Raw genomic sequence first — 14,309 nt, 5'->3', positions numbered from 1 at the left:
GATCCGTTCTTTTTAGGAATTTGACTACGAACATATACGCACCCATAGATTGGCTGATATCATAACTAGACGGACTTCCCTTAAACTGCACGGGAAGTCCGTCTACTCGCCGAATTTTAAAAAATGCCATTGTTTTTGCTTAATTTGTGCTTGAAATGATCTGTCACTAAGGCTAAACTATTAATTATTAAATTCTACATCGTATGCGATTACAAGAAACATAGGTGAATAATTAACGGAACTAGATCACTCCAAAGTCAAAAAAAAAAACTTCGCCACAGTGACCTTACCATAAGAGCGTTTTCACATTGTCCGATCCGATATCGGATGTCGGAAGGAAGTAAAATGTAAGATATATGTATTTCTCTGTATTTATATGCATTTAATAAAACTACTACAATAAAACGATAAATAACGCTAAAAAGGCGGACTTAATGTCAATGGTACTCTCCTGCAGCGGTTTTTGTCATAGGCGCCGCATAAATTTAGCCCCCCGTCAGCTGTCGGACCGATAACATTGTAGTGTGCGTGACCGCTAAAGACGGCGCCCGGGCCTTGATACGGGGGTGTAGGATCCTACATCCGATATCGGATCGGACAATGTGAAAACGCTCAACAAGAACAGACATAGTTTTTAGTAAAAACAAAAGTATAACTCAGTACATACAACCAACGACATATTTAACTCCGTATAAGATGAATAAAGTCTAAGGAAAAAACGTGTCTCGAAAATAAAGAAAAAGTCTTTCTCGTATAGATGGCGCCACACATTTGGCCTATGCTCGGCTAGATGGCGTTGACACCGTTTGATATTATTATTATTATTATTATTATTATATAATTATAGGCGAGCAGCTATTTAGCTGATGAGCCTATGTCACACAGTGTCCAGTACTATATAGTTCAAAGTTTGTAAAGTCATATCACATCACTAAGTAACATCGTCTATCTTATTGTTTAAAAGCCACTTGTCCAATCTGTTTTTAAACACATTGACCGAAGGAGCAGTCACAACACTATCCGGTAAACGGTTCCAAGCCACCACGACACGGTTGGACAAGGAATGATATGCAGCTTTAGTAGTAGTGGGAGTGCGAACAATTCTTAGGCTGTGACCTCGGGTCTCGCGGCTGATAGTTCTCATATTGATTAATTCGTGAATGTCAGGGAGGTTGTAACAGTGGGTAACAATTAACAAATTATAACAATAACAATTTTAGTTTTGATATTTAACACATATCAGTGAAAGAACATGGGACAGTATCCTCTATAGATACTATATATTCTCTTTGATATAGAATAGAATAGAATAGAATATCGTTTATTGCACCATGGTAAAAACAAGTTGTTACATAATAATGGTATCTCATGGACCCTAATAGGGTATGGCAAACATTTCCTTAATATAAGTAGGTACATATTAAGAACACATAAAAACTACAAACTAGCTTTATAATTTTAGGAGATCAAAACATAAGATAACTTTGTGAAATCTGATTTGCAAGTTGTGATAGATATTAGCCAGCGGCCCGCCGGGACGCGTGTTGATTACTCCCCTGTAATTACATCGTACGTGGGGGACATTGTGCTAAGGAAACGGGCATATTGCAACTTTGCCACAGACAACTGTGTTAAACATGTTATGCGGGAAAATGTGATACTTACCTATTAGATATTGCAAACAGACTGAATTTCAAAGGCACAGGTAAGAAATTCAAAAAAGCACAATAAAATCTTATTTAAAATCCATCATCGTCAACAAAAGTGTCGTACACAATGATTGTACATGTTTGGTATACGTGTACGGGTCAAAAACTTTTTTAGTATGAGTTTAGTATGAGTTAAGGTTCTGCATATTTCCTGTAAACATCATAAAACTAGTAGCTCTGTGAGCTGTAGACCTCGCGAGCTGAGCTTAAAACTGAGTAAATGTATGGCTTCGTTGTTTAGAAGAATTTAGAGAATCTAATTTGACAATTAAAACCTTAACTATCGAACCTGCTTACAAAATTCGGGAATTGGTTTAGAAATGCGACCAGTAGAGTAGAACAGATGGACATACGAAACAATTTTTGGCTAACAGGCCAATTCAAACGTACACTGATATCAGAATGACGTCTAACTGATGTCATTTAGTTATCGTGCATTTCGCTGGTTCTTGTCCGTACGCAAGCGAGACGCACGATGACTACTAAATAACATGATAAAAATATCATTCCGATGTCAGTGTACGGTCGGTGCCCCAACTTAAGTATCCACGTCGCCATACTAATTGTATAGAAAAGTGGATAGAGTTAGACCAAGAAAAGTCTGCAGAGCACACGCAGTGCCAATGTTATTTGTGCCAGTGTCAAAATCTCTGCAGACTTTTCTTGGTCTAACTCTACTTATGTTAGGGAACCAACATTACCTTTTAATTAGCCTGTAAACTGCAACTGAGAAGCTTCGTGCGCGTTTGGTTTGCCAGTCTTTTCAGTCTTCGTTCCTCCTCGAGTCGCAATAGAAGGAGTTTCATGCTTTTAATTTTAGTCGAGTAAGAATTTAAATATCTAACTAATCTAAATTCTAAAGAGAATAGAATGTATAGGGGACGTGCATGAACTATAGGGGGCAGCACAGGAGCCGTCAGATCTTTGGCGCGAAGCGTAGATGTGTAGTTTATGATTCTGATGTAGCCCACAAGATGGCAGAACCTACTATGCACAAGAAAACGTACCTACGAGAACGGTTGATGGTAGCACTTGCTTTGGCAATGTACATGTGCACATATGTTTCCGATTCAGGCCACAAGATGGCAGGCCTTCCAACGCGCACGGTCCCTATAGGGGGCGTGCGTGAACTATAGGGGGCGGCATAGGAGCCGTCAGATTTTTGGCGTGAGGCGTAAATGTGCCGTTTATGCTTCCGATGTAGCCCACAAGATGACAGAACCTATACTATGCATAAGGAAACGTACCTACAAGAACGGTAGATGGTAGAACTTGCTTTGGCAATGTACATGTGATTCAGACCACAAGATGGCAGACCCTCCAACGCGCACGGTCCCTATAGTAGAGGGTTATTGTCGTACTAAATTTTGTAGTCACTGTAAATCAGTGCTGTAAATTTACTGTCATCTTTCGATACAGGATTAAAATGAAAATGAATAAAAAATATCAATAAATGTATATATGTATGGATAAATGATTTTTTTTATTTTAGAACGCCATATGATTTTGACCCATGTTCTTTTACCGATATGAGTAAAAATTGTTAAATATAAAATGGTGTCGCCATCTAGACGAGCATAGAGGCCAAAGGTATGGCGCCGTATATTCAAGAATCAAATTTTCTTTAAAGCGCAAAAAGCCATCATCTCTTGCAAAAATTAAACGAATACGCTTAGCCGGCGCTTTTCAAAATAAAATAATAAAATAAAAAACAACAATTGATACGAAATTTAAGTATAAAAAAATACAAAACGTTGTGTAGCAGCAAAGACATATCTAACTTCGTATAAGACGAATAAAGTCTAAGGAAAAAACGTGCCTCGGAATTGAAGCAAAAGTCATTCTCGAATAGATGGCGCACACACCTTTAGCCTATCCTCGGCTAGATGGCGTGACGACACCGTTTCATATTTAACAATTTTAACACAGATATTAGTTGAATGAACATGGATCAAAATGATATAAAAATAATAAAATCATTTATTTATATATATACATTTTTTGATAACTTTATACGTTTTCATTTTGAGTTTTAGTCGTGTGTCGATAGATGGCAGTAAATTTACTGTGACTACAAAATTTACAATGACAGGACCCCTCTATACTATCTATTCTTTTTGGTAGCAGCATACAATTACTGGGGATGGAACCAGGGACCTCCCAATGCAAACAAAAAAAGCGAACGTTTGCAAAATGCGCCATGATAGTTCTTACTAAAGCTGACGAAATTTAGCTACTCATTCTCAAGTAAAAACGAAATATCTAAATACCGCCAAAACCAGCGATACAAATTTTCTGAATTTTTGGACATTTAATCTATAAACATATATCAAAAAGAAAAAACTCTTATGATATCGATACGATTATTTGTTTAAGCGCTAGGTATCACGACTCCGCCATTTTTAAAAATTTCCAAAAACCGGATTGACAAAATTTTTTTATTTAGTCATAGAATCTGGTCACAAAATTTCATGAGAATCGGTTAAGAATTGCGACCTGTAGAGGAGAACATCCGGAAATACAAAACTAAATATCTAAATACCGCCTAAACCAGCGATAATTTTTTTCTGCATTTTTTGCTATTAACTCTGTAAACATGTCTCAAAAAGAAAAACCCTTATGATATCGATACGACTATTTGTTTAGGCGACAGGTATCACGACTCCGCCATTTTAAAAAAATTCCAAAAACCGGATTGACAAAAAAAAATATTTAGTCATAGAATCTGGTCACAAAATTTCATGAGAATCAGTTAAGAATTGCGACCTGTAGAGGAGAACATCCGGACATACGAAAGCAAATTGCTCGAGTCAAAACGTAGACCTTCGCTACGCTTCGGTCAATAAACTGACCTTAAAGCCTAATTTTCTTACTTTATTATTATAGGCATGTCAACATTTCACTTTTTTTATGATGAAAGTCTTAAAAAAATGTTAAATTAATTAGGGTCAAAAACCGGGTCAAAAAGTCAAGATCAAGTCAGAGTCTCGGATTTTAAACATGAAATCTTTGTGCGAGCCTTTTTCAGACTACCTACTACGTTTAGTAGAAAAAGCCATATACCTACAAATATATTCGATTAAATTCCTTATAGAACGTGACCCAAGTCACATTTTCTCTAAAACTTATGACAATAACGTTAAAGCTCAAAAAATGTGTAAAGTCCACTATTTCAGTCGTATCTAATAGTCTGAACTGAAAATTCAGACGCGGCCATCCGGAATTCCGGCACTTGATCGCACCGTGTGTACAAACAGCAACACTCCTAACTGTACATCGGTGGACCTTATTACCAAAGGCATAAGGTCCACCGATGTACAGTTAACAGTGTGGGCGATGGTACATTCAAGTTAAATGACTGTTGGAAGTACACTCTGTCACTAAAGTGACAACACAGACATTTTATTGCTCCGTACAAAACTACTGTACATTGAAGTTAAATCACTGTTGGAAGTACACGTTGTTACTGAAGTGGTAACACGGCCATAGTTATTTTTAGTGTTCCGTTTAAAACTTTATGTAGGACGCACTTATGGGAGTTATGGGACACAATATTTACAATCAATCTGGGTAGTATGAATGGTCGGTTAAAATAGTTAAATTTTAGGGACGTTTATAAATATACTTCTCGACTTGATTAAAAATATATTGATATGATTATAGTACTTATATTTTTCTTGTAAAGACTTTCCTTTAATTACATTATCACATAAACCAAGTTTAAATTATTTCTAGGCCTACAATGTAACTCGAGCATTAAAAATCACTCGGATTTAATTCAAACTTCATTAGATAACACAAGATAGCATTACAAATAGCGGACGCTTTAATTATTAAAGAAATGGGAACATAAACATGTATGTAGGTACCTATGTAGGTAAATTGACACCGCGTTAAACCCTATTTCCTTAAACCTTATTTCGTAAAGAAAATGGCCAATATATTATATAAAAAATACACTAACTAAACATCGACAAAAGTTCGACGATTATAGTTAAAAGTCTGTTCTCTTTACTTTTGTCGCCGACTGTACGCCTCGGTGCCTTGCGGTCCCGCATGTGCTAGGCTCCATTTAATCTAACACTTTGTAAAGCGTGTGGTCTTTTGGACCCGTAACTTTTTGCTCGTAACGTATTTTTGATATTGACTGTACAATTTGCTGTCTTATGTTTATGTATAGACAGTTAATAGATAAAAAAACCGGCCAAGTGCGAGTCGGAGTCGCAAACGAAGGGTTCCGTACCATTATCTATAAAAACGGTCACCCATCCAAGTACTGACCCCGCCCGATGTTGCTTAACTTTGGTCAAAAATCACGTTTGTCGTTTTTAGGGTCTCGTTTTACCCTTTGGGTACGGAACCCTAAAAACGAATACGATTGTAAAGAGAGAACTTAGATAAATTTTTTTTTCATGGGGTTTCTTGATGTTAATACAAAACTAATAACACGAAAAGTACCTAAACATGATTTTATAACACATAAATATTTTGAATATATAGGTGTTAAAACTCTTGGTACCTACTTATCTAAATGACATGATACTTATTGATATTATTGACATTGATATAAGTTGAATTATCGAGAAGATGGAATTGCATTTGTAGTGGTTGTATGCTGATAGTACAAGAAAATAGAAAATTCAAATATAGAATGCCTGTAAACAAACAATACTACTACATATGCAATTCCACGCTCTCGATGATTCAACTTATACCCTTATGACAAACAGACATGTGTCAATATGAACTTATAAGTTAGTAAAAGTATATTTTAAGCAAATACCTAAATATTTACTAAATATAACTGAAAAACAGTCAGTCTATAAAGAAGTCGAAGTTTAGCAAGCAATCGATGACGTCCTTAGCAAACATATCTGACTGAAGATTTACATACTCGAAATACATTCGGGAGGGGTTGCGTCCTCGTAAATCAGCCGTCGGAAGAGGTGTACCTATCGGAGTCAGGATGGCAACATTGCCCCAGCGAGCCACGAAAATACAGATGTACCTAGTGCATAATTATTTTCCTTCGTATTGTCACGGAAACTTTTTTTTTTAATTTATTTGGGACAAAAAACAGTAACACAGGGTTCAGACACAGAAATAGAGTACAAAGGATAATTAAGTGTGAGCCCAAAAACATCGTCCACAGATTACTAGATTACCTACTGATAAATCTACAATATATATTATAGCGCAAGGTAAAATACAAATGATATATGTAAAAGTAAAATTAACAAAGCTACGATTACAAAATAGGTTTTTTGATGCAGTTACAAATCCACGTTAGCAGGAGTAGTCTTATACAGTTTAATGAGCGAGTAAAAACAGTGAAAACACCATGGCCCATCGGAGCAACGAACGTTCGAACGTGTCTTGCTATTTCAGTCAATCTCGGTACAAAAGTACTGAGGTTGACTGAACTACTACTGTAATGTTGTTGGCGGTCTGTCTGTGTATGACAAGATAACAACATTATAGGGTGCGTGCATGAACTATAGGGGGCAGCATAGGAACCGTCAGATTTATGGCGCGAGGCGTAAATGTGACGTTTATGCTTTCAATGTAGCCCACAAGATGGCAGAACATACTATGCACAAGGAAACGTACCAACGAGAACGTTGGCCACATGGCCAAAGCAAGTGTTACCAATACCTGTGCCTGTACATACATGTGCACATTTGTTTCCGATTCAAGCCACAAGATGGCAGACCCTCCAACCCGCACGGTCCATATTAATATTCGAATTGCCCTCACGTTGCTGCGACGATTGACGTAGGCGCTGTAGGTATCAGTTGATTTCTTTGACAAAATTATTGACATTCGTGTCAAGATAATTTTTAAGAAAAAGTAACCGACTTCTATGGGGGCCGGTGAAAGATTATTGTAGATGGTGCACTATACAAATAATTCTATACGTATACCTTTAAGATTTGAGGAGTTCCCTCGATTCCTCATGGATCCCATGTTCAGAACTTGAGCTTGACATAAATATAGCTTATAAACCTAACTTGCTTAACAAACATAACGAAGAGGAAAATCGCCAAACGCGAGCTATGCGTCGTTAAAGAGTTCCATTCTGGTCATCATCAGCAGTTCCACTTCCTCAAATGTCACTTTTTTTAATGTATATGCTTGATTTGTTGATAAAAACACAAAAATCACTATGTGTAGGCCTTTAAGATTTGAGGAGTTCCCTCGATTCCTCATGGATCCCATAATCAGAACTGGGTTTTGACAAAAACGGTACCAATCTGTATGCATATACATACAATCAAAAAAAGATTTTTCAAAATCGGTCCAGTAATGACGGAGATATGGAGTAACAAACATAAAAAAAAAACAACGGGTTGCACTCCGGGAGTCACTTCTGAAAACTCAATGACATTGTAACAGTTTTTCGATCAGGTCACGTGTCCGTCTTACGAATTTTCAATCTGTCGTATCTGTCGGTCACGTGACCTGTCGCGAGTTTAACATTTTTCCCCATCACAAAAAGTGCACAGCGCCGCTAAAGAAGTTTTCACTTCAAAAAAAAAAGAACATACAACCGAATTGATAACCTCCTCCTTTAAGATTTGGAAGTCGGTTAAAAATTGACAGTGACAACCTGACAACGCCCGCATCTATAGTTCGTTTTTTTTAGCATTAGAAATAAGGTAAACAATCTTGATGAGTCTTTTAATTGAAAAACACATTTTAAAAATAAGTTACGGCAAATATGTAACAATTATGAATGTAATACGATCTTTTATATTCGTTTGCTTTCATAAGTAATAGTTATTGATTTTTAAAAAGCGTTTTTCAATTAAAAGACATGTCTAGATCGCTTACCTTCTTACAAGTTCTTTCTAATGCTAAAAAAAACGAACTATAGGCCGCTGCAGTAATGCCTCCACAGTAATGCAGCTGCAGTTACCTTTAGCGTGGACTCTATTCTCTTTCATTTCAGTAACTTCACATTTTAATTAGATGCATTGCTTGTTTTTGTATATGTCCAAAAAGTGAGAAGAGTTTCGTGCCATTACGCAAAAAACAACAAAAAAAATCACGTTTGTTGTATAGGAGCCCCACTTAAATATTAATTTTATTCTGCTTTTAGTATTTGTTGTTATAGCGGCAATTTAAACTGCCTAGCTATCACGGTTCATGAGATACAGCCTGGTGACAGACAGACAGACGGACAGAGGGACAGCGGAGTCTTAGTAATAGGGATCTGTTTTTACCCTGTAGGCACGGAACCCTAAAAAGAATCCTTTATCACCTCCAATCTTATTATATCCGCGACGAAAGTGCGCTCCATGCGATAAAGTAAACAAGTATGAGCTAACCGCGCCTATAGAAACCCACACGATCTGTCCCAACAAGAAGAAACTGAACTGAACTGAAACCATGTAGGTACACTTGTACAGCCAAGTCTCGCACTATTTTAGAACGTATGTCTATGTAGTAAGGTTCCATTTCATTTGCCAGTGTAGACTTAATCGTATCAAACTCTTTTGTGGATACGGTACGTTGTGTTTACTGTTAGGGCTACCACACACTAGCGTCTTTTGAGCGTCGGCGCCTAGTAAGCGTTATGGAAAATGGCGTCGCTGCGCTGTTATATATACCCCATTTCATATACCATGGTATCCACTTGAAACTGCACAAAGAGAACTATAATATTGATCTATTGTTTTACAATTGCTTTACGAGCTCTGCTCTTCAGAGTCAGCGTGTGGTGGTATTACACAAAGGATCAAGACTGAAAAGTTATAGGTAATGTAAGACACGATGCCGCAAAAAAGTTTGCCGGGTATCTTTTGTTTTTTTTTTATTATTAGAGAAACAACAGAAGTATTCGACAGGATAATACATTGTTAGGTACATATATTATTGAGGTGAACACTTACTTCCTTAAACGCTCTCACTAAAACATACTTAAAATAAACGGACTTAACTAAAACGAAACTTTTTGTTGTCTCTACTCCTATTGTTTATCGTTTCAAGTGGAATCCCGCCATGGTATATTAAATGGGGTATACGTTACGCCAACGTTGCTGAGTCAGCCTTACAGGCCTATTCGGATTTCGAGATAATCACAAGATCTTGAGACGATTTAGACTACTTAGACTACAACTAGATATACATTAGATATCGACTAGATGTGACTTGGATATATAAGACATAACTTGTCGAAATCATTCAAGAGGACCTCCAGAATCGCGGAAACGTCAAATTTGACATATCTATCTTACAAATATCTTTAAATTATCCGTATCGTAACTTGTTGAAGTCTAGTAGAAATCTAATTCATTTTCCGAATCGAGCCGATAGAGTTGACTACACGCCGACGCTCGGGAGACGCTAGTACGGGTTGTCCCTAAGGGTTCTGCCAGTCGATTTGTTCAACTCTAAAACTTAGTTTTTTACGCATCAGGTTTGAGGCAATTGAAATGGTTAAAGTCGGAACAAGCTAACTCAACATCGACAAGGACGTGAAAGTACCATAACAATCGTCATATTTTCATAATCAAATATCTCTAGAGAGACATTTTTAGGGTTCCGTACCCAAAGGGTAAAACGGGACCCTATTACTAAGACTTCGCTGTCCGTCCGTCCGTCCGTCCGTCCGTCCGTCCGTCCGTCTGTCTGTCACCAGGCTGTATCTCACGAACCGTGATAGCTAGACAGTTGAAATTTTCACAGATGATGTATTTCTGTTGCCGCTATAACAACAAATACTAAAAACAGAATAAAATTAAGATTTAAATGGGGCTCCCATACAACAAACGTGACGTCGGGAGTGGTCAGTACTTGGATGGGTGACCGGTTTTTTTTGCTTTTTTTTTTTTGCATTATGGTACGGAACCCTTCGTGCGCGAGTCCGAGTCGCACTTGCCCGGTTTTTTTTAATTTTAGCGCTCGATTTCGTACTCCCTCCCTTCAATACTATCTCCACTACTAGGCATTTAAAATCTACTAATAGAATTGAAAACGAGTGGTCAATAGAACTAGATTCCTAATTTCTACCGCTCGTATTTCAAAAATAGCATTTCGCCATTTTCCACAGATTTTCGAGTGACGAAATCGAGCGCTTGAAATCCTAAAATCGGCCCTCAGTTCGCGTTCAAAAGTTAGGTACCTTATTTTTATTCAATTTAACTCAGCAGTTTTCCTATCTACTCTCAAATTAATTTAAAAACACTAGCGCTCAGTTTCGTATTATGAAAAAGAATAAAAAATATCTCAATGCAATATTTCAACTAAAATCTGTTTCCTTATCGTTACCTATAGCTGCAAAATCTGACATTTAAAATCTTCCGAAAGATCGTAATTTCATAACACCGTGAGGCAGATTTTGTTTTAACATTTTGATAAGGTTTTGACACTGTTTTGATACAATACGACCTTCATTAATGTCATCACTGTCATCAGGCATCCCACACGCCCCTATAAGAGAGAGAGCGAAAGGTCATAAAAGACGGATCCTGATTGGATTACGTGAACCTATGCCCTAACTGCAGGTCGTATCAAAATAAATTGAACACCATATCAAATTTTCAAAACAGCTAGGTTAGCACGGGAGTGCAGCGACAGTATTTCGACTGCAAGATAAACTACCCGTCCCTTTCGAGTTAATACCTACAGTTAGAAAAAGACGGCTATCTATCTAGCGGGCAAGATGCTGCGCTAAGCCTATAGAATCGGCATCCGTGTCTCTTTCATGCAATTTATATATTTCTCTATCTGTCCACTGTTTATTGCCAGAAGAAAAATAACCATTTTCCTCGAGCTTTGATACAGCTAGTGCAAATATTTGTAAATGGTGAATCGGAGCCGTCAGAGCTGAGGACTGTCGTAATATTCTATTACGGAAATATTAGTCTTATTACGGATCACTTTGGATTGCCAGTATTTATCCATAAATATAAAAATATGAGACAAATGAAAATAAAACTTGATCTCGACACGGTTTTTATTGTCAATTTATAGTCTGTCAAGCTATTTCCGTCAGTAGAAAAAATCGGAAAATGTATAAAACAATACGAGTAGGCACGAAGCGTAATCGTCCCATAGAAAATTTGAATTTAGCGCCTTTTGCTACTGGCAAACTTGTTTGCACTGCAAAACAGTTTAAAGCGTGTATGAAATCATTGCCAAGTTTTATTATGGTTTAAAACTTGCAAACGTAAACCAGCCCTATAGATCCTTGGAAGCTTTGGCAGTGTCCAAACTAGTAATGTTTAGGTATATAATATTTCATAAGACTTCGTCGCACGGATAAGTGATTTCTCACTTACTCGCCAATTCTGTTTATTTCAACGAAAAAGCGTGAAAAGAATATTATTACATTTATTACATATCAAACGCAATTCTCTGGAGAAGTCGATAAATCAATTTACTCATATTCACACTTCGTTCCCCTGATGAGGGTACTTTGAGCCGACCTATACAAACTTCTTGTGTTATTGTTTCACCTACCTATTATTTCTTGGCAGAAATACATCGCTAATCTAAAGAAAATATAGTTATATATGAGAAAAGAAAACTAGCTAAAATATTCACACACAATATCAACATGATCCCTTGAGGCTTGAGGCCGATGAGAGAGAGACTTATGTTATGCAAGAAGAAAACTTAGTTTTGTTTTGTAAAGATAAAGAAAAATATTATATATCACCAATATATTAAACAGAAACAGAACATTAATTGCGCATCACGAAATGGACCCAACTCAGCATAAGTAATGCTATGAAACCAGCGCTGGTCTTCCGTAGGACTCATCCGGTGATGCCACGAGTGCCACGACCTACCTATAACACATAAAGGTACTTTAAAACATTACAAGAAATAAATATCCACGATAGAAAATAAGTAATAATAAACAATCCCACAATGCCTTTGCACATGAATTTTGTGAAAACTTACGCCGCACGCCGCGGAATGAACTTTTTGCCGAAGTTTTGAGAGGCCACTATCGGGTAGATACTTCCAAAAGGAAGTGTACCCTTTCACTTTCCAGTTGTGTCACTTGCACTTATCAGTCTCTTTCACTTTAAGAGACTGCATGTGACACAACTGGAGTTGCATTGGCCCATAGGTTACGGCAACCGCTTTTCATCAGACGGGCCATATGCTTGTTTGACACTGACTTGGTTATTTATGTTCCGTCGGAGCGTTTCCAAAAGTGCACAATCTCCACGTGACATGCATGACAAAACTTCTCATTATATTAAATAGTTTGTATAAGGATGGATATCTCCATTTCCAAAATGAACGTTTCTTCCTTAAATTCCCAAGAACTATTCCTACTTTTTCAAACTTTCCGCCAGGGCTCGGAAACCGTTTTATTTTCAAACCGAAAACAATTTCGTTTCCGTTTGCGGTTACAGGTTAAAGAACCGTTCTATTAAGATACTGATTTATGCCTAATTCGTTCGCCTTCCATTTTTGTGGAACGAAATTTAATTAACCGGTTAAATTGAAAATATCGAAGTGAGATAGAACGAGTAAGTATTGCTATCTCTTTCACGTTTGACAACGAGTTTAACCAAGAGTCTCCGAAAGCCAAGAGTAACCGGTATTATATCGTTCCCTGCAAACCATAAAGTTCCGTTCCCTCTTCTTACCGGTTAGAACAGAGAACGTAATTTTTTAGTTCGCGTTCCATCAATTAACCGGTTTTTTAATGAACGAAATAATATAACGGTTTTGGAACGATATTAACAGGTATTTCAATACCGGTTCCGAGCCCTGTGCTTTCCGCAACTTGCACATCTAAGGTAAGGTGGGGTAAGACAAACAGCTTATTTTGCTCGGGGCAAGACAAACACTATGAGGATTCCATACAATTTAAGTGATAGTCTTATCCCGGTGACAGTCTCACCCCACCTTATACCTTATAAAAAAATCGTTATTGTTATTGAGCACGAACATTGCCACAACAACCTACACAACAAAATTAGCACAACTTTTATCGGAAACCGCAGTATTTTTCCCAAGTTAAATAAACAGGACGAAGCGTCTCCGATCCGAATTGGCCCGGACTGAAAAATCGGCAGTAGCCCGAATTACGAAGTCCCATTTTTACGGAGGCAGATATTTATTTACGCGCTCACTGCCCTCCGTCAGCTGTCCAGGACTCGTTACGCGGGCACTGTCTCCGAATTTTTAACTCATACCTATTCATTATATTTAAACTAAAATAGTTCTCAGTTTCTCCTACTAAAGAAAAAGTGACAAGCCCTCCAGTACAGTGGCAGAAGCCGGATTCGAACTCGAACAACTTGACTTATTGGTCCCAAAAAAGCCATACCTATTCATTTATTGGTACCATATTTTTGAAGTGAAAACTTCTTTTTCACCTCAGCAGCTCGAACAAGGGTACTTTGCTTCTTAAAAACAGTGAGCAAAATGCGATTTTGCTCACTGAGTGAGACAAAATGACATTCAAGTGACCTTTATAGTCAAATGTCATTTCAACATGCGGGGTCTAATACAAGTTCGAAATACTTGGGTTCTATTATCTCTGTCCCTTTCACACGGTTAGCAAAAAGAAACAGACGAAAAAAAGTTCAAACAACATTCAACATTCAGTTTATAATAGACCCCCGC

At 37.4% G+C, this 14,309-nt stretch overlaps 1 protein-coding gene across 1 annotated transcript in view; it reads right to left on the bottom strand.

The window, feature by feature from the left end:
* LOC134800242 (uncharacterized) overlaps positions 1-14,309 on the bottom strand; it is a 310,488-nt gene that overhangs the window by 35,954 nt on the left and 260,225 nt on the right. The window lies entirely within an intron of this gene.

This window comes from Cydia splendana, chromosome 19, assembly GCF_910591565.1.
Source record: "Cydia splendana chromosome 19, ilCydSple1.2, whole genome shotgun sequence".
NCBI lineage: Eukaryota > Metazoa > Arthropoda > Insecta > Lepidoptera > Tortricidae > Cydia > Cydia splendana.
This window is presented reverse-complemented; position numbering and strand designations above follow the sequence as displayed.